A 20591-nucleotide genomic window follows, 5' to 3' on the forward strand; every position below is an offset into this window, starting at 1 on the left:
CATGAGCATAAGTGGACCAAGAACACGAGAAAAGCACTGCAGTGCCTTCAATTCTGCAGTACAGCCTGTCTGTGTGCAGCCAGCTGCAGCCCTCTTGTTCTTACCTCTTACGGCCCCTTTGCTCCTCCAGGCACTGATGTTTACCCCTGGTCACTGCTGCACAAATGCAGTCTGAACAAAACATCCAGAAAAGCACATTTCCATTGTCAATTTGCAGGGGCAAGAACACTGTAATTAGTACACTTGCAGTGCATTAGTGGAAGACAATAAACCAGTGTTTGCACGTGCTTACTTACGATTCAAGTTTAAAATGTTTTCCACTTAGTCCTTTTTCCTCCTGGAGACTAAGGGAGCAGTGGAGATTAGATGATTTCTTTTGCTGTCCTGTGCGGTGTGTCCCCAGAGAAGACTACAGGACACACTACTGTTCCATTCTTACCTCAGAATGATGGCCAATTTATTCCCTACTGCCGCAACTGCAAATTCTTTTGTGGTGACAGATTATATAAGAGAATTTTTCACTTAAAAATTCTGTTTCAGTTTCACCCATTTAATCATTGTTCCAAAGGACCTATTATCTCTCCAATTTTCTATACTATTCCCCAGAAGGTCATGTTACTGTTTCTGGAACTTTTTGAGGAAAAATAAAACTGTGGTGCTTTTTTTGGATCTGAAAAAATATTTTCACAGCTGTTGCTGAAAAGGTTAAGAGTATGCCAGCAGCTCGGCTGACTAGCACAGGCTACTTCTGTTTGAGGAGAGCTAGTATGCCCTGAATGTTTTTCAAGTTTTCATTGTGGAGTCTGGCAGAACCAGAATTTATCTGTAAGAAAAGAAGCTTGGTGTCAAAGAAGTTTTGCTGATAAGATACTGTCTGTTTTGCTGCTGGTGCTGATAGAGCCTTAGGTGGGTTGTAAATAATAGATACACTTGTACTGCATGTGTTTACTGCTATTACACTCACAAGGAATGCAATCTCTCTCGTTTTTGGCTGTCTGTAATGAAGTGTTTATGAAAACAACATCACTAATGGAAAACCTTTACTGATCTTCATTTTAAGTGTCAAAATGTTAGGCCAACTATTCATTTAAAAAGATATCTGCATACTTGAAGATTTTCATTATTGACAGATCTGTAAATTGTACGTGCATTCATACGGTGAGACCGTTAAGCCACCCTTAAATAGAACTTTATCTAGATCAGCTGAAACAAGGCAATCTGCAAGGAAGCATTATTTTCTTTTGGGGGGTTGGACTCGATGATCTCTGGAGGTCCCTTCCAACCCCTACAATTCTGTGATTCTGTGATTCTTAACATTAAGAAATGTGTTTCACAAAATTGTGGGGGAAATATCATTCCATAAAAATAATAGAAAAGATTTAAAAAATAAATACAGTTGAACCTACCCTATCTTTAGAAGCAATCAGTTTATTTCATTATAATCCAATGTGCTTTCCACTGATGCATATTTCTTTTGGGGGTGATTGCATTAGAACTCAGTTTTCAGTACTTTTCAGATAAATACCAGACCTTTTATTTGCTATTTCAATCAAAAATCAAAATGTTAATGACTGTGCATAAAAGAAAAACAATATTGAGGCACAAAACAACAGGGTGAAATTCTGAAGTTCAAAATTGGCCTTCATTGCAATCTCTTTCTAACCATTTAGATATTCCAACAGAAACATTTTAGCACACGACCTGCAGGCTGCAGACCTAGGTCTATGAGGATGGCTTTGCAGAGGGGAATATCTCTGATGCAGAAGCCCTCTGTCCCTGGGCTGCCAGTGCACACTGTTGGACAATGAGGATATGCTGCCGGTGGACATGGGGCTGAAGAGAAGCAGGCTGTGTCCCTGTAAGCCCTGCTGGCACGTGCTGAGGACAAACTGTGGCACTTCTCCTCCTGCCCTGCTGGCAGAACAAGGGGACACATGCACTGATCTGGGGCAGCCCCTGTAGCCCCAGCAAATTCACCAGTGAACACTCCACAGATTGTTAATGTGGCTCTGAGCAGTCACTTCAAATGCAAAAGAAACATTTCCTTTTCACTGCATTTCACATCAGGGCCTTTGCTGAATGTCTCTTCCCTTAACATCAGTGTCATTCTTCGTGACATGTTCTGCACTACATTTAGAGATAAAAACCAAACTGTGGTGTAAAATGGGCTCTCTCTGGAGAAGGAGATGAAGAAGCTGCCAACTGCTCAGTGCCAACTGCTGTGGACATCAAGCAGCTTTCTGTGCCTTCCCCAAGAATACAGGCACGCACTTCAAGTACCCAGGCATTCTCACAGGAGGATGTATCAGTCGCATATTAGGTATTCATCTTTCATTCTTGTGCATTGCTAATTGATAGCTGAGGTCTTTATGATGCATCATATTTCATTTCACATCATAGTTGTAACTGGATTCAGCATACAAAGAGAGATTCCTTAGAGCTGAAGATCTGAATGAAGAGACAACAGATCATAGTCTTACACGATGCTGCCTTTTCTCTTCCATAATTGCTATTCTCTAGCTGCTCAGGCCCACATCTTGCTGCTTTGCATGAGTTGAATCCAGATTAGCAACATTGGATTTAGCAGAAATAGTATAGGTTTGTTGTCATTTTTTCCATCAATCTCAGTATTTTCCAGAAAGCACTAATGGTCCTCATGCTCCAGGGCCACCACTCTAAGAGATAACTTTGCATTCGAACACAAATTCAGCTTCAGAAGTGCAGAGATGAGAGCGCAAAGTACAGAAGTGACTGAGAAGAGGGTGACTTTTGTGCTTCTCGTCCATCCTCTGCACCCCATTCTCTGTACAGAAGCTCCCATTTGATAACAAGTCTAGAGAAACCAATCAATTATTCACGTGGAAGAATACTGGTCTTATTAGTGGGATTTTCTACTAATTTCCCTTAATTAATAAACCATTCCAAATTAGAAAAGCTAAAAAAAGAAAAAAAAACCTGGAATATTTGAATATCTTTCAGCAAAGCTGAGCTGCAGAGCAGATTGAGTGCCCAAAGGAATCTTGAAAGCTTTGAGTTACATTGCCTTCTTTCTTACCTTTCTCTCCAAATCCCCTGCAGAAAACTCATATGATGTGCTGATCCACCTGAACTTTAAGTTGACATCTGCATGAATCTCTTACCTAAAGTTTTGGGTCAGCTTCCTGGCTGTTGCATATACTTCAATATTTTTAATCTTTTATTTTTCTAGCCTTTTTACTATTGCTAGATTTCAGCAGTTTTGAAATAGAAAGCAAAGACATGAAAAAAAAAATACACCAATTTTTTCTTTTATCAATCAAGGGAAATCTGAGAGGGAAAGGAAGTGAGAAGCAAAAAAAAAGAGAATAAGAAATTTGAGCAAAAGAGCAAGCACTATTATTTTTAGAATAGGCAGCTGCTTCTGACAGTTCACCTAGGGTAGTTTTCTGTTTCTCTGCAGGACTTGAATTCATTCCTCTCAAGACTTTTCTATTGATCCTCTTTCTTTCCAGAGTTCCTGACCTTCCTCCCCTCCTGTCCCAGCCCAGATGGCAGGTTTTCATACAGCCTTGCCAACTTGCCTGCATTTGCAGTTTACATTTCATCAGGGATACCTCAAAGATACTTAATCTGCTCATTTAAACCCTAGCAACTGAACTGGTTAGTGATATCCTATAGGGTATATACTTTTTTCTTTTTTTAAACAGAAGTTTTATATTGAAATAAAAGTCAGGTTGATTTTGCCAGAACGGCAAAAACCTTACAAAAGTTGTCTAATATCTTCTGTATGTCCTGCTGCATGCTTTCAGAAGGATTTCCAAAAAAGTTTTGAAAGTGTGTTGTGTCCATATTTTTGACAGTTCAAATGCTAGATATAGAAAATTGATTTCAAGTAAAATTTTCAACTTCTAAGTTTCACATTTTGCTCAGAGATCAGACTTTGAAATTTCAGACTTCTTCGGCAGCTGCCATTTCTGTCCTCCTCAAAGCAGGACTGAAAACTGCCTGACCCTCCTTTCACAGTCTGTTCCTGCTTGCTGTCTACAAGGGACACTCCTGCACATCCTGTGCCTCGCTGTCCTCATCACCATCTGAGAGCCCATCTGCTGCCTTCTGCCTCTGAGTGAGGAGCAGAGGATCCCGAGGGCTGTCTGAGGACAGCATGGCTGCGGGGGCTCCGTGGCTGCAAGACCTGGATGGGAACCTGCCCTCGGGAGGCCAAAGGCACAAAGAGCCCTTGCTGGTGCTGACAGATATGGGCAGCAATAAGGAAATGCAATGAAAAAGACTAGGTGCTGCACAGAGAGGGGAGAGGAGGCAGCGGCTTGCTTTCTAGAAATTACATTATCTGAGGAATGAAGGACAAAAAAATTGAACTGGGGAGTTAGCGTTTCTTTCTGTGGCAAAGGGAAAGAAAATTCAGGCCACTGTGGCAATGGTAACAGGTACACTTTTAACAGCTGAGAAATTAGGAAAAGATCTTGTTGCTTTGGTGATGTATGAAGAAGAAAACCAAGTTCTTTGAAGCCTAGGAGAAGTGAAAAAAGGAGGTGTCTGAGGAGATACTATAGAGAAAAGCAGAAAATAATTAATGAAGAGGAAAAATCTTCAATAAAATGTGCTTTGTTACTTATGCTTGGGTGTTTCTTGAACCTCATCAGCACATCCTTGTTCCTGTATTCCTCTGCTGCCTGCTCTATCTCTATTCACTCTTTTTTTTTTTTTTTTTTTTTTTTTTTTTTTTTTTTTTTTTTTTTCCTCCTTGTTTTTCCATTTCTCCTCATCCTTTTTGTCAGAAAGGGAGGTTTTGTCATGATTGATTTTTCTCTTGACATGTAACTATTCAATGGTTATCTGTCAGGCTTCTCCATCCCGTGGCCAGGCCTACCTTGTCATATACCTGCTATAACATGCATAATGTGTAGTTAAATATAAGTGATGGATATAATGACTCACAAGAAACCAATTTCATTGTAATTTGAAAAGAATGTCAGGATGAGCGCTTCATGGCAGCCCCTGGAGAGTGCCTCTCCAATCTCAACTAGTTTGAATGATCACTAGGGAGTAAGGCAGGGAATTCCTTTTATTTTGCCTCCATTCTGAAACGACAACCAAGCTAAATAAGTAAGCAGTATGCAGTAATCCCATCCTCATATATATCTAATACCAAAAAAATCAGTAAGAATTGCCTTTTATTTTGGGCTGATTTTAGGCTGATTTTTTTTTTTTTTTTTAAGGATTAATTTTGGTGGTTAGGATTTGTAAAAAGAAAAGCTGAGCAACATAAAAGAACGTTAGAAGGGTGCCTGTGGGGTACATGTGTTATTGTAATCCATAGGGAAAACACTTCTGTTCTTATTCAAAATCTCCTCTGCAGTGCCACCATGAGCACTGCTGTGCAGCATTGCCTCCAGCTGGCTGCTGGGGAGTGAAGCCTGCCTACTCCTCCCAGCATGAAGGGGGAGTCAATGAGACTTCCCAAATTCACTCGCATGGTAGCACTTCAAGTATTACTAAATCAGAAAGAGAAATGTATCATAATTTCTCAAAATAAATAAATAAATAAATGAGGATGCCTTTCTTCAGCTGGAATAAATCAGTAAAATGGCACTAAGCTGACTTATGCTAGCTGAGCATCAACCTATGGCTTTCACAAGGACCCGTCTCCTAATTCATAAAGGAGAGCTGTGTTTACAAACCCAAGCACATAACTTTCTCTGCCACTTAATGTTCACAGACCACAATTGCTAGTCTGAGGTTTTGTGGTTGAAAGACTGGGTTTGATGGGTATTTTCTGTTTCCCTTAATGGTTGTTTTTTGTTTGTTTTTTTTTAGTTTCCTAGAGTATATATCCTTTCTGTTCTACTTTGACATTGACAGTGTTTTGCTTTAGTCTGAGCACATAGGAACAAACAATCCGATCTGCATAAAACGTGTCACCTTTCACTCCTGAAATTAGTATTCTTCAAAACAAACCACCATGTTTATATTGCTTATAACATCCTAACTATGACAGCCAAAAAAAATAAGTACAGTAGCTCACCATTTAAAGCTGATTATATTAGTTGCTATTCAAGTCATAGCTGAGATTAATTATTGTGTTTGTGTAGGATGTTCGTTAAGAGGTTTCCTGATTGCTGTTCAGAAGATTGATTACTTGTTACATTTACCATGTGGTTTCTGTGGGGAGAGTGTTATTTAGGCTTTAGCATTTACAAGCACACAGAGGCCAGACAGGGCCATTGAGGAGCAAGGATACGTACACCTGATGTATCAAGAAGCCACGACAAACATCTGTATTAATATCAAGCTAGGAAACTGAAGACATATAAAGCAGATATGTTATTTAAAGTGCCTGAATGTAGAGATAACACAGCCTTAGGCAATGACATACCTCTAGTAAAGAGAAATTAAAAAGCATACAGGAAAAATGTCCACTGGCAGGCTTACATGGACAAGGCAAATAATTTACAAAAGAACTTACCTGATTCACTGCTACACTCTTCACACAATGTGCAAAAATCCCAGTTTCTATTATAGTTTGACAACAGTGCAACATAGGCTTTGCAGGCAAACAATGAGGTACGTGACGTTTCTCCTAGACACTTGCTGTTTTGGGGCAAAGGAGGGAATGTTTGGTTTCCTGTGGAAGAAAAAAACCACAGAGTTACATTTAAGCTGAAGATTTGATAGGCATTTATACATACATTAGCTTTAAATGAATTCAAGAATAAATTGAAGTAAAACTCAGATTAGGGGGCATGCTGGGACCTGGTAGAGACTAAGGACGAACGTATACTGTTAGTTTTTGGGGTTTTTTGTGTGTGTTTTTTGGTTTTTTGTTTGTTTTTATGTCTTGCAGGACTCTTGAAATATGTTAATTAACAGGATAGATTCTCAGTCCACGTTGCCTGACCTGTTCCTCCTTTTTGTTCAAATAACAAACATGATCATAAACTGCTGTTTACAAAAATATAAAACATACTGAAGAGAAGGTGAAAAAAGGAGAAGGCATAAATAGAAGTGTAGCATCCATAGCTGTTCTAATTACCTGTTTTGAAGATTTTCTTCTATTATAGTGCTAAAATAATAATTGGACTTCATATAATTTTGCAACAGCAATGACATATTCATAGCTTTTCACATGGCAGTCATCTTCTTTCGTTACCCAATTTTCTATCTTCACTTCTAGGAGAGTTAAAGCATAAAAAGAAGAAGCGTTTACTTTAAATTTCAGTAAAACCTGATAAAATATTTTGGCAAGCATTCAAGATGTTACCATCTCTAACAGGAACTTGGTTCCTATGAGTCTTCTTGGTGGAGGCAGTAGAAGTTCTCATCAGAAAGTGTTCACATGTCCTGAGTATCTGAAGACTCTCATTTTTAGTCATTAGGCTGAGGCACCTTGTCAAATATTATTGCTTTAAGTTAAAAGTAAAGAGCGTTGGGTACTGGATGTGGTGATGATACATAATGCAACAGCTCAAAGAAATATTTCATATCCCACTACATCTTTAGAACCAGCAAACAAAATCCTGTGCAGCAGTGTGTCTTAATGCAATGATTAGTGCATGTCCACAGACACTGGTCCACTCAATAAGTAAGCTGATATTAAAATTCTCATTTGAAAAAAGTACTTTCTAGAGACATCAGCTAGACTTATTTGCCAAACTCCATTTCAAATCCGCTTGCTAGAGTTGCCAGCTGCTAAGCAGATAATGCATCACTGAATAACGTTTCCAGACTGCCAGTGGAAATGTATAAATCTACCTTACATCAAATGCACCACCTTATAATTCTCCATATCCCTATGCTTTTATTTTTAAAGATGGCACATTAGGTAAAATTATTTAGCATTGCAAGACAGATAAATTAAATTACAGTCAATTCCATTAAAAGCCTGCTATGGCTCACAGGCATGCACTCTTTCAAAGAGCATCTTTAGACTTTTTTTTTGGGGGGGAAGGGTTAGAAGAATGGGAGAAAAAAGAGAACTGCATTAAGTTTCACTTCTAACTGTTCTGCATGAGAAGTTCTTGTTCTCGTCTTTACTGCTTATTTAGTTACTTAGCATAATGGCTAGTAAGATGGAGGAATGAGAGAAAATTTTATGGTAGGTAAAATGACTTAATGGTAATTCATTTTTTGTAATCTAACATTTTTCCATCCTATTTGCTTTACCCATCATAAGATGGTGACCTTTTATTTTCTTATGCTTTCCTTTTTGTGCGCAGAATTCTTCATTGTAGGTAGCCTGCCATCTTCAGACCAGGCACTCAATTCTTTACCTCACACACAGCAAAATGAAGCAGTCATTTTATGTGCATGAGTAGCTCTGCTATTTGGATTGTGTTAGCACATGCTTTAAAAAAAAAAAAAAAAAAAAAAAAAAAAAAAAAGCTAGCAATAAAGAGCCAAGACCTCTGGGAACTCCAAGTAATGCATGATCCTATTACCCTACACTTTCAGTGCTAACATTACCATCTCAGGACAAGTACCACAGGCACATACAGGCATTTTTGTGAAGTAGCTTTTCCCTGATTTTCCCTTGTGAACATATCCATCGTGCTATGACTAGGGATACAAGAAATGCTGTGCAGGTTGCTGATTATAGTGGTTACCTTCTTCTTAGGATATTAGCTCCTAAAATAAAGAAACTGGGACCACGACTAAAATAGGAACTAAAGGCACGACTGATTAGAAGAGTTACAAGAGCAGTTTTGACACAAATACTTCTTGCTAGAACATCATGTTTTAGGAAAAGGGAAGGAACTGTAGCTGAATACCTATCAAAAATACCTGTCAAATTCAGGAAGAGTGCTGAAAAGAAGAAAAAGTGCTTTTTAACCTTGTCTGGAGAGGCCCAATGCCTCCAGATCGTATATTCATAACTCCTGGGAAGTGGGACCTTCTGCTTGTTAATACTGAATAATTAGGACTGTATTAACAGAGAATCTTCTCCATCACCAATTTTTCAAAGAGAATAGCAGAACTCCCATATATTGTTTTACCATTTAGGAAAAAAAAAAAAAAAAAAAAAAAAAAGACCTGGCTATGATTTCCCGAGGAATAATCTAAAAGAAATGAGGATTAATGAGGAGAAAAAAAAAAAAAAGTGGGTTTTTTGAGCTTCAATTATTTTTTCCTCTTTTCTGATGATCTCAATTCTTCACACTCCTCCTTTCCTGTTTCGCACCATTATCACCTCTCTATTTTAGTTCTAGACAGTGTCACTGACAGTAATAAGTTATTTTAGAATCTGGTTCTGCTCTTTTTTTTCCCTAGTAACTTTCAGGCTGTTTTCTTGACCAAGAAGACAGTCCACAGTCTACCTGTAAAAATGCACAAGTAAGGACAGCTTTGTCTTAGCACTGAATTACTGTAAGCAAGCACTCCCAACAACACTCCAGTCACTGATCCCATTTTACAGTATTGCACGTTATCCACACAATTAGCTCTCAGAAATATTTGCAGTACCTTCAGGAAGGCTACTCTGGGGACTAAATGCTCTCAGCTGTGAATAAAGAATTCACATTTTTTTCTTTAGCTGGAAGGTTTGGAACAGCATCTGTCAGTAAACGCTACCTGTGAAAAGTATTGCACAAGCATTACTTCTCTGTCTGTAAAACTTTACATTTCTGAGGCTTAAGTACTTTTACAAGTGAAAATACCAATAACAGCAGCAGTATCAGTTGTGAGTGGTTGGGAAAACAAAACTTAATTGTGGCTGTTCTGCTGCATGATTAGAAATCTTCTCCAAGGTACAGGAGCAAGCGAACACCTGAGATTCAAAGAACAGTGCATGACAGCACATCATCGTGACAGCAATGAAAGAGCAACTGGCTCTTGGCAAAATAATAAAACTAACAATCAGATCTATTAAAATGCTGTCAAGACTGGGAATGCCTCGTGGCAGCACCTTTGAGCAAGCTGTTAGTCTAAGACCATTCTGTAACTCGCTACCGCAGAAGCAAAGTGCAAACAAATATTAATACATAGAATAACTCAGCAGAAAGACTTTTTTTTCCCCTCTGTCTAGCTTAAACCGTTAGATTAATCCTACTATAGTAACTGAACCATAAACATTGTATAGAGACTTATGATGTTCAGTGTAATTGAACCTCTGGAATCAAAAGGCTGAATATGGGTTGGCAGTCTCCTCAAGTATGAGCAGGAACAAATAGCAGTATTGGCAGTACTGAGATTAAAATCCATCTTTAACATATAATTCAATTCTTAATGACAAATTCTGGCTACGTAGTCTCTTTCAGTTCTTTTATCACTTGTATTTACATCAGCCTAAGCCTTGCTTCACCCTACTGCTGCAGACTGCTAACAAAGCTCCCACTTGTAGGTGGTACTGAAAAAATAATAACCCATTCATGGTGGTGACTGACAAATATCAAGCACCTTAAATGAAGGTGCCCTGAAGGACTTGTGGCCTGCAGTGTAATTTAATTAAGATATCCCAGTGATAGCAATTATATCATCTATGACAGCTATTCTGCTATAAAGCATTTCTTTAATTAACAAAAGGTGGTATCTGAGAAAGCAGCTCTACTACAAGGCACAGCTTACACTCAGACAAAAACACTTGTTATTCATGTTTCCTCATGTCATACATTTGTTTTTCTGCCTTTTTACCTGCATTTCTCTGCCTATCCCATTTTGAGAGCATTTGCAGGATAACCCATATAACCCACACACACCAGTCTCAGCCTGCTCCTTCAAACTGCTCCTTTTTCTATGGTTCTCTTTATATCCATATCAAACTAAAGCCTAACCTTTTAGCATAACAGGAATTTATTGGAAACTAGGGATCACATTCAGTTCTTATGTTGACTTATGGTTTAACCCAGCAGGTGGCTCACTCCCCTCCTTCCCAGTGGAATGAGGCAGAAAATCAGGAAAAACAAAGTAGAAATCCTGGGCTGAGGTAAATTATTTACTAAGGTAGAGAGAAGAAGGATAATAGTTATTACTATATATACATGAATGTACATACAAAGTGATGCAAAAGCAATTGCTTGCCACTCTCTGACCAATGCCCAGCTCACCCCCTGAGTAGCAGAAGGAAGAAATGAACTCCCACTCCCTTCAACACTCCTTCCACATGATGTCATATGATATGGAACATCCCTTTGGCTTAATTCAGCTGTTTTTATTCTCTTCCTTCTCAGCTCCTTGTGCCCCTTCTTTGAAGGCCTTGGCTCTGTACAACAGTGCTTAACAGCACCTATAAACACTGGTGTGCTATCAACATTGTTTTTCTCCTCGAACCAAAAGCATAGTATTATACCAGACACTCTGAAAGTAAACAATTGAATCTGAGCTGAAACTAAGGCATAACTAAAGGAAAAATATTGAATAACTTGGGAGCAAGCGGGCAATTAGGTTAGCCCAAGCTGAAGGCACAGTGCTATGCTTGTAGCTCAAGGAATCTCATGCACACTGAGGTCAAGTCACTTGCTTGAGTTGGCATCAGAGGGAGATCAGCTGATGGCAAATCAGGGCAGCTTCAGAGGAGTGTGATGCATGTGGAGCTAAAAGCGGCTGGAAAGTGACAGGATGATCTGGGACCTCATAAATACTCAGATACCTCCTGAAGCTTTCATTCTATTGCCTCTCAGGTTTTATTCAGTAAGAACATCTGTTGATTTCAATGAATTCTTGACTATGAATTAATTTAATTGAATCTAAGGATAGGACTCACTGGAAGAAGCTTCAGAGAATTGGAATAAAATCATAAAGTCCTAATAAAACATTTTCTGTGGCATAAAGTTATATTATCACATAATAAATACTTAAACAGTTTCAAATAATTTTCTTCTAACATGTTCACAGATGCAAAATATCTGAAATTTCTCTTTTTGAGCATCATAGCCAAACTTCTGGCATTAGGCAGGCTTCCACTCATCCACTTATATGTGTATATGTATACACAGGCAGTTTCTCCAGTCTAGATCAAGACAGGACACTGCAAGAGAACGTTGTCAGAGTTGAAGCTTCTTGCAAGCTTAAATATTTATTTTTGTACTTCCATTTCTTAATTCTGCAAAATAACGATTCTAAAATTAAGTCTAGCAAAGCAGTCTAAGAAATATTGGCACTTCAGAAAGCTTTACTAGGCATAATGTCAGAAGGAGGAATTGATTTTATAATCTAAAGCTAGTTGGGAATGCGTTCCAAAATACATACAGGTAAGTACAGAGATATAGATGGTGATAGTCACAAACATTTGCAAGGAGGCAGATTTTTTTTTTAAATAGCTTCTATGACAAAGACCAGTGGCTCTCAGGTTGCCTGTGAAATAAATTACAGTAATAAACCATTCAAAATAGCTCATCATGACATCGCAAGGGTATAAAATCAAAGATAGTTTAACAGACTTGCTTTCTTATTTATCTTTTAATTTTTGGCCGACTTTTGAATTTGCAAGCATCAACATAAAATATTGTTCATTGAACTAATATATTCAAATTCTATGCAACTAAATTCACAGAAAATCTCAAATCCATTTAAAATTTAGGACCCTGCACTGACTCCAAGCATCAGCTAGAATTTACAGCTATTTTTCATTGATTTCACTGCATCACACTCAGCATATGCCCAATCAAAAATTAGGAGATAAGAAGAAATCTAAAGGCATAAATCTTTTGAAGTTACTTTTTCTTTTTTCATTAACACATCACAGATGGCCACGCTGAACGGAGTGTTTTTGTGTGCTGTCTTAAAGGTCATCATTACAAGCAGAGCTATGCCACTCCCCACCCTTAAAAACCTTTATTTTGGGCCTGAACATACTCACGTGGTACATGCAAGGTGTTTCTATACAAAAAGTGTAACTGAGAAAACTGAAACGCTGCATAGCTTTAGAGAGGCACATTGCTTTTGTTCATGGCATAGCACAGCCCTGAATTCTGCATCTGAGGAAAAAAAAAACCTCACTTTCTTGAGGGCTTTTACTTTTGCACCCTTATAAATAGTGGCCCATTTTATAGACAAATATTTTCCATTCTAATGCGCATACTTCGCATAGCTCCTCAAAGAACAAACTAGGAGCTGTAAGTCCCATTTAAAGATAAATGCTGGAAGGCACTATATTGCTTTAATTGCAGGATAGCTGCAGAAATACACCAAGGAAAATCTAGTGCCATGGTCAGGTAACTACACCTTCCTGGCTCTGGCTGCTGCATGGCCCCACCACAGGATCTTCTCACCTCAAAGGCACACATGAGCCTTACAGGGCTGATGTGGCCATCGTGCCCTTATCAAGGGCTGCAGGATGCATTCCCACCCAGATATTCCTGTCCCAGGGCTGCACAGCCATGGGTTGGCTGCTACTGCTGCAAGCTTTTGACCTTTCTTGTAGGACATCAGTCTGCACTACAGAAAGGAGTTCTACAGGCAGCCAGCAAGTCATTAAACAGCATTTCTACTCAAAAACAGTAAAACAGACAGATGGGCTGGGAATGAGGAAATATAATTTTTCAGATTTCAAATGGCAGCAGTTAATTGCATTACTTTATCGGAGGTGTTTCTCTTTATCACGTCTTCAGCAAGACAAGCCTGTGATGGGTCGAACTGATAGGGAACATAATATACTCTAATTTATTGCTTACTAGGGTGGCGCAGGGAGAAGAGCATTCTCAGAGCTTCTGTTATCATCTTACTCTGTAATGAATTGTAGTGTAGCAGGCAATTGTAGAAAGTTTGTTTCTTCTGGTATAGAAAAATTACATGTAATCTCCTCTTGTTTAGAGATCCACCACTTACCAAACAGGATATATTTTTTAAGGGTGCAGTCACACCATGTGCCATTCAGCCACTTGCAGACAGGCATAGCACTGATAGAGGCTAACAACACAGGCACAGAAGCAGCTGCACCACGTATATGCAGGGCGAAAGCCTGGCAGTACTGAGGCTCTCAAGTAAACCTGAGCTGCAGAACTGATGCCAACATCACATATGTAGTCAAAGCTCCTCCTTGCTACAGCAGAGGCTGCAGAGGTTGGAAACACAACGTCATGCTGTGCAGTCCTAACCACAGCTCTACAGTGAAAGGTTTCCAGATTCCAATTTATTCCTAGTAAAGTCAATAAGGAAATGTGGCTCAATTGAATGAAGCTGTGTGCTACACATACAATTATATGCCAAATAAAAGCATTGCATACTTTTATTAACCCAGCCATTTCTTCCCTTTAGAGGTGCTCTTTAATTCAGATAAAAGGTTTCTTTCGAGCTTGGGAAGTCAGTGCCATTTAGTAACTGAAACCATGAAAAAACCATGAAGAAACCATGAGTATATCTTCACTTCCCATCACTCTGAGCCCCCTACTTGAGGCAGGAGCAGGGATAACACTGCTTTCACAGCCCCACCTCCGCATGCAGCAGCTGCTTGCATTGCTCCAGCCCTGCAATCTGCCAGCTGGGATTAGCATGATGAAGTACATTTTGCAAGTGGCAGGCTGTTAGGAGTCAATGCAACCATCTAACATCTGCAAAATTTACAGTTCTGGTAACAGTTTGAGTACAGATCATTTTAGGAGATTATTTTGTATTTCTCAGCCATGTACCCTTATGATTGTGGATATATATAATAAAGAAAATTACATGACAGTCTCCAGCACATAACTGAATAGATTGCCAGCTTATCATAACATTTGCTGCCTTTCCTCAAAAGATACTGTATGTATTGATTGAATTACTTATATTGATGTGTTACACTAATATGGACTTAATGAGCATATTCGTTCTCTTTCAGAGTACTATGTGCTGTAATATGAATGTATAGAAATGGTGCACAATTCATTGGGCATATGTGTATAACATTCCTTCATTGAATAATGACATTCAACATTTAAATTTGTTTCTCTAGGAAGTCCATGTTATGTAGGTATACACTGTGATTCATTAGAAACACTTATTTTTTCATCTTGACAAATAAATGACAGCAAAACAATGTAGCCCACCTTTTAAGAGAAATGAAATGAAATTGAATTTCACTTACAATTGTCATTTTTGTTTATGTCACTTTTCCCTCTTCCTTTCCGTGGTTCACGTACACAGGTGCTCTGAGCCCAGAAAATTCTGTGAAAAAAACAAATACAACAAAAATTAATGCAGATTCTGAGGCAATAGAAAAAGGTTATTTTTTTTTTAATATATTAAAACAATGTTTCTGTGTAACATTGGCAATTCTAATTGTGGTGGTTGACATTCAGTGTTAATCTACTGGCTCTAAAGCTTATTAAAAATGGCAGTAGATGCAGTAATAATACAGAAGCAGGTCAGAAATTCTGAAAGAAACAATACTGACATTGAGAACCAGAAATAAAATTACAGTTAATATAGAAATACAATTTTGCATGAAATCCTCAGGCATATAATCAATAATGCTCAGGACTGGAATGAATTGTGCCTACGGATGCAGACAGTCCCAGAAGTGCAATTGAGACATTCCCAACCAGAATTTTTCCTTTTTAGTTCCTTTTATTTGTTGTCTGGCTGTGCACTTTCTCTACTCTATGGCAAAAAAAAATTACAACAAAGAAAAAAACTTTTAGGGAAAAGCCTATGGGTAAATGAAAAGGGTCTGTTCTTGGCTTAATCACTGCTCATCACTTCATCTCTGTGATGCTCTTCCCCAGCTATAACTTTGCAGGCAGCTGAAGACTGCAAATCATCTGGAGATCTACAGCTGGAAATTATGCAAAACTATATATCATACTACAATATGAATTCAGCAACTTTTCCTGGAACTAAGTAACAATTTTGCTACCCTTCTTCATAGGAAAACATGCTACATTACATAGTATTGCATGAACAGCCCATTTAAAACTGGTATGAGTATGCAGAATAGGGACAATAATTTATGGGGAAAAACAACCTACCTTGGTTTAGCAAAGCTTCCTATTTCCAATGCTATCATAGTGAGAGATGAATGTTTGGAGAATTAACTGTTCAATTGCACTCAACACTTGCCTCAATGTGAAGAGTAATAAAATATCAACTTATTTAGGATGACTTTTTGAAAAATAGCACATTTGAGACACATCCCTCCATATTTTGTATCATATTTGATAAACAAGTTAACTACTCCAGCTCTTCAAGAATGCTCTACAGCAGCCTTAGGTCTCCTACAGAGGAGGCAGGAATTGTACCTTGAAAATTAAATTAAAGCCAACTGCAGTTTGTGACAGGCAATCATTAATGACTGCCACGGAGGATTTAATACCCTTTTGCTCATTGTCTTGGCATATTTTGTACTTAATATCCCATATATTACAAATAGACATGAATATTTGTTGTAGTTACACATTTAGGCAAGAGGACAGCATCTTTTAAGTTGAAGTTTAAAAAAAAAAAAAAAAAAAGAGAGAAATTTTAAGACCTGTTCCCTAAGGGTAGATGCTTAACTGGCTTTAAGACATTTCTTCTCTGAGGTTTGGGTTTTATTTTATTGCTCCTTTTTATTTTCTAACAGAGAAATCTCTGTTTCAGAGCATGAAAATAGTTTTGTATACACTTCAGTCAATCAGTATAGCTTGATGGAACATTTTGTTTTACCAGCCTTCATCATGACAGTTTGCCAGTATTCAGAGTAAAATGCGAGGCCTACAATCACAATGAGATAATGTCATGTGCCTTACACCATAATCAGCTCCTCTTTCAAGGTGTAGCATATTCCACATTTCCAGAAATCTTTCACTTCTATGACAAAAAATAGATAAAACAGAAAAAAAGCTGAAGCATGTTTACATACCTGTATGTATGCATATAGAGAGGAAAAAGCACTGACTCTAGAAAGTAAATTCTTTATACCTGAATTTAAATCACAGAATACGCAAAAGAAATGTCCTCAGTACAGACTTCAGTGACATTTGCATGCACTATGTTTCCACATAAATTAAAGAACCCAAATTTGCTGTCCTAAATCCCGCTGTTCTTAAGAAGAATAAAATCCTAATGATTCCTTGAGGTAACATATTTACTGAAAGCGATTTTGCTGGGATAGAACTAGTCACACTGAAGTCCAGTGCACATTTATACCCTCAGAAGAGTCCTTTACAGCATAAATAGCTACTTGAGCGTGCAAGTTATATTTGTGTATACAAATTATCTTTTTACAGATAAGCACAAATGTGACAGAACAGGCAATTCAACTCTTTGATCACAATTTATGATGCACTTTCATGTTGCTCTTAAGCCAACCAATCTATATTGCTTCACTTCTGTCCCCAGCTGTTGCATCCCTTCTGACACTAATGTATCCAAGCCGTATGTCAGATCAGAGACTTGATTCAGTGGAACACAAACTGGGAAAAGAAACACTTGCATTCCAGACATTTGAGTCCTCCCATCCTGCTCACCACATAGCTGAATAACTGCTAGGCACAAAGGTGACAGGCACAACTGATAAAAAGGTGGAGGTCTCCAAGTCTGTAGGAAATTTGTCCTTGGAGACCTTCAGCCCACCAGTACAAGGAAGAGACTGAGCAATCAGCAACTGCTAGGCTGCCTGAGGCAGCAGCAAGCCTACAGCAGAGGTACTGCTCTAAAGAAAGAAAGGATTTTCCAAGTGGATCCACTGAAAGGTGCCAGACTGGAAAGAAAAATTGCACAATGTTTTTGTTTTTATTTTTTTTTCCTTCAAGAACTCCCTTACCTTTCAACCATGCAACTTAAAAGAGCTAAGCTCTTGCTGCTTTAAATAACTTCATTCTCATTTAGCATTAAATTAGCGGTAGTGTCTGGAAGGCCTTACTCTGACTTTTGCTGCAAGAAAAAGGTAGGGCCACAGGCAAGCACATGGCTGCAAGGCAGCTGCAGCTCAGGGTCATTCCTTTGCACACCACTCTTGCAATCAGAACATCATTTTAAACTATACAATAAGGCTCAGTAACTGCAATTTGAGATTCACTGAATCTGAAAATTGGCAAATTATTAAGCACTAATTGTAAAGCATATTGCCTATCATGTTGTTCAGTCAGCCAAACTACGCATGCAGCCTGAGCTATTGTGTGAAGCACAGGTAAAAGTTTTAGTTTTACACTCTCCTAGCATGACATCAGCATTTCAAACTTTCATTACCTAGTCAAAACCTGCATGGAAGTCAAAAGTATAAAGCTTCAGTGGGTGTCATTCTAAATTTATTTCCTTCATCATTATAGCAACTGCCTGTACTGAGCTTTCCCTTGTTACTTTATATTTAGGTATAATATGAATAAACAAAAAGTCTTGTTTGGGAATTACTTCCTATTTTGCATTACACAATTTGATTCTGCTTATGTAAAATACTTCTGAACTCTCAGTTGAATATAGCAGTCTTCAGTTCCACTCTAAGCAGATGGATACTGTGGAACAGTTGTGTACCATTAAAAAGCTGTGACAGCTTTGGTGGACTGTCAGCTAATTCGCCAAGCTACAAAGCTACATTAATGGGCTACTTTGTGTTTTAGAAACCTTCTGGATTGAAAAATAACATAGTAAAGAGAAAAGTACTGTTTTGGTTTTTTTTTTGTTTTTTTTTTTTTTTTTACTTATTTCTCACAAAGAAATATGAGCAACATTACACTATACGTGACAATCTTATGTTGAAAAGATTCAGTCCAGCCATATCATAAAGATTCATAAACTGCACAAAAAATCCTGATTATTCACAAAGGTGTTACTCAAGAGCCATTCTCCAGAAGGAAAAAAAAAGCCTTACCTCAGGAGATGGAGCTTCCTCAGAACCAGTGAGAAAACTCAGAGCAACCTTTTACAGAAGCCAAAGCCATCACATCTCTGCTGCCTCCATGACTTGCCAGACATATTTCTTCAGTTTGTCTGTATGAAATAAAAACAGAATAGTTATTTGTGCCATCTACCAGGAAAATACCTCACAGTATTCACACACGTGTGACACAGAGAGGAGGAACCAGCTAAGCACAGCTTACAGCAATCATCCATCCTGCCCAGGAGGATTTTCTAGTCCACCTATATTGGTGTGGTACATCAGCCCACACAGACTGCAATATTCTTGCCATAAAGTTTCCTGGAATTTTCCCCAACACAAAATTTCTATGCTTCAGAGATTTTAATCTCATACTGAACTAGTGTAAAACTGCTCCAACACTGCCTGGGGCAAGCTCTAGATTCCATCTCCACACTCACGACACATTCCCCACACAGCTGCTAGGGAGCAGCATCTGAACAGAACAGAGCATCTTCAGCAGCTGTCCTCTCGTGGATGGGCACCATTCCACACAACCAGTAATCCCAGAGATTCAATTAATAACCCCCTGAATGGCAAGGACTGGACAGTAGGATAACCCAGAAAGTCCCATGAAGATCAACAGAAAAAATGACTGCAACACAAGCCCATAATACACCCAGGAGAAAGAATCAGAAAAGAAAGGAAGGAAGGAAGGAAGGAAGGAAGGAAGGAAGAAAGGAAGGAAGGAAGGAAGAAAGAAAAAAAAGTCTCTCACCTGCATTTAAATAGGGCCAGGCCTGGGTGTCAGGTGGTTCTGATTAGGGTTGTTAAGAGCAGATGGGGAACACCTTGTCCTCACAGAATATTTCTCGGTCTTTTGTGATCAATTGATGTCCCTTAAGGACTGAAACTCTGAATCAATGATTTCTAACAGAAAAAGAAAAAAAATCCTTACTGTTTCTAGCACCTTAATTCCCTCTGTCATCACTGAGATGATCTTGTTGCTTGGTTTTAACAATGCTCTATTCTCTCTGTGATCCACTGTGACATCTGAGACCATTCCTCAGTAGGATCACACCAGTTGCCTTAGCATTGCTTTTTCTAACACAGGAATGGCCCTGCAGAATTTTAGAGAGTTCCTTTCTTTACTCCTTTCCAAAGTGGCTTCCTTTCTAAATTCTAAATTGAGCAAAATGAAGTCTGTACCAGACCACTGAATGTAAAGTGAAGGGCACCCTTTCCCATCAGGATCACTGCAGGGTGGCAGAACATCTGCATAAGCCAGTCTAACAGAAATGCACAGGGGGAGCTGAGGAGCTGAGCAGGCCCATGGCGATCCACGTTCTGTGCTTCTCTATCTGAGAAGAGTTCTGACAGATGGGCTGGTTTTGCCAGGACAGGTGCCAGTATCCCAACAGGAATGGATTCTGCCCCCTGCGATTTCAGTTTCTCAAACCCAAATGTGCATCTGGCTTATAAAGAAACTTAGATTTTCTTGGAACCGTTGTCATATTGTTTAGCCAGAGCTAAGTGTGATGAGATCCCAGTAGTGTGCACCTCAAGACATTACAAAAGCTATAAATAAGAAAGTGGTCATATTGCCAGATACCCACTGATACAAGAGGAAAACAATTTCTCAAACAACAAAAATATACTCAGGTCAGTGCCAGCACATCTGACAAAAAATACCATTAATTCCAGAATCACCAAGTGGTCAAAATAATATCTGCAACATTGCCAACTTAAAGACAGCCTCAAAGCAGGATTTGTCCCACAGTTGGTTATTTCAGAGGAAACAAAAACCTGCTTGCCTAGTAATTTGAAAAGCATTTCAAAAAACAGCATCTTGAGGAATTAAAAAGAAATAATGTTCTGATAGGAATTAAATGCCTTTGCAAATGTGATCATATAA

At 38.6% G+C, this 20591-nt stretch overlaps 1 protein-coding gene and 1 long non-coding RNA gene across 9 annotated transcripts in view; one reads left to right on the forward strand and one right to left on the reverse strand.

The window, feature by feature from the left end:
* NTNG1 (netrin G1) overlaps positions 1–20591 on the forward strand; it is a 150888-nt gene that overhangs the window by 38081 nt on the left and 92216 nt on the right. The gene's annotated exons all lie outside the window — the stretch shown is intronic.
* On the reverse strand, positions 1314–19580 carry LOC128072826 (uncharacterized). 2 transcript variants are annotated; one of them, XR_008202453.1, is made up of 6 exons: positions 18921–19363; positions 18692–18810; positions 14990–15069; positions 9513–9564; positions 6464–6622; positions 1314–2833 (listed from the first exon to the last, which is right to left on the reverse strand). It is a non-coding gene; the product is annotated as an uncharacterized LOC128072826 (long non-coding RNA). The 2 variants fall into 2 exon arrangements; XR_008202452.1 differs by lacking the exons at positions 9513–9564; positions 18921–19363 and adding an exon at positions 19455–19580.

This window comes from Tympanuchus pallidicinctus, unplaced genomic scaffold (assembly GCF_026119805.1).
Source record: "Tympanuchus pallidicinctus isolate F22 unplaced genomic scaffold, pur_lepc_1.0 scaffold7, whole genome shotgun sequence".
NCBI classification, from domain to species: domain Eukaryota; kingdom Metazoa; phylum Chordata; class Aves; order Galliformes; family Phasianidae; genus Tympanuchus; species Tympanuchus pallidicinctus.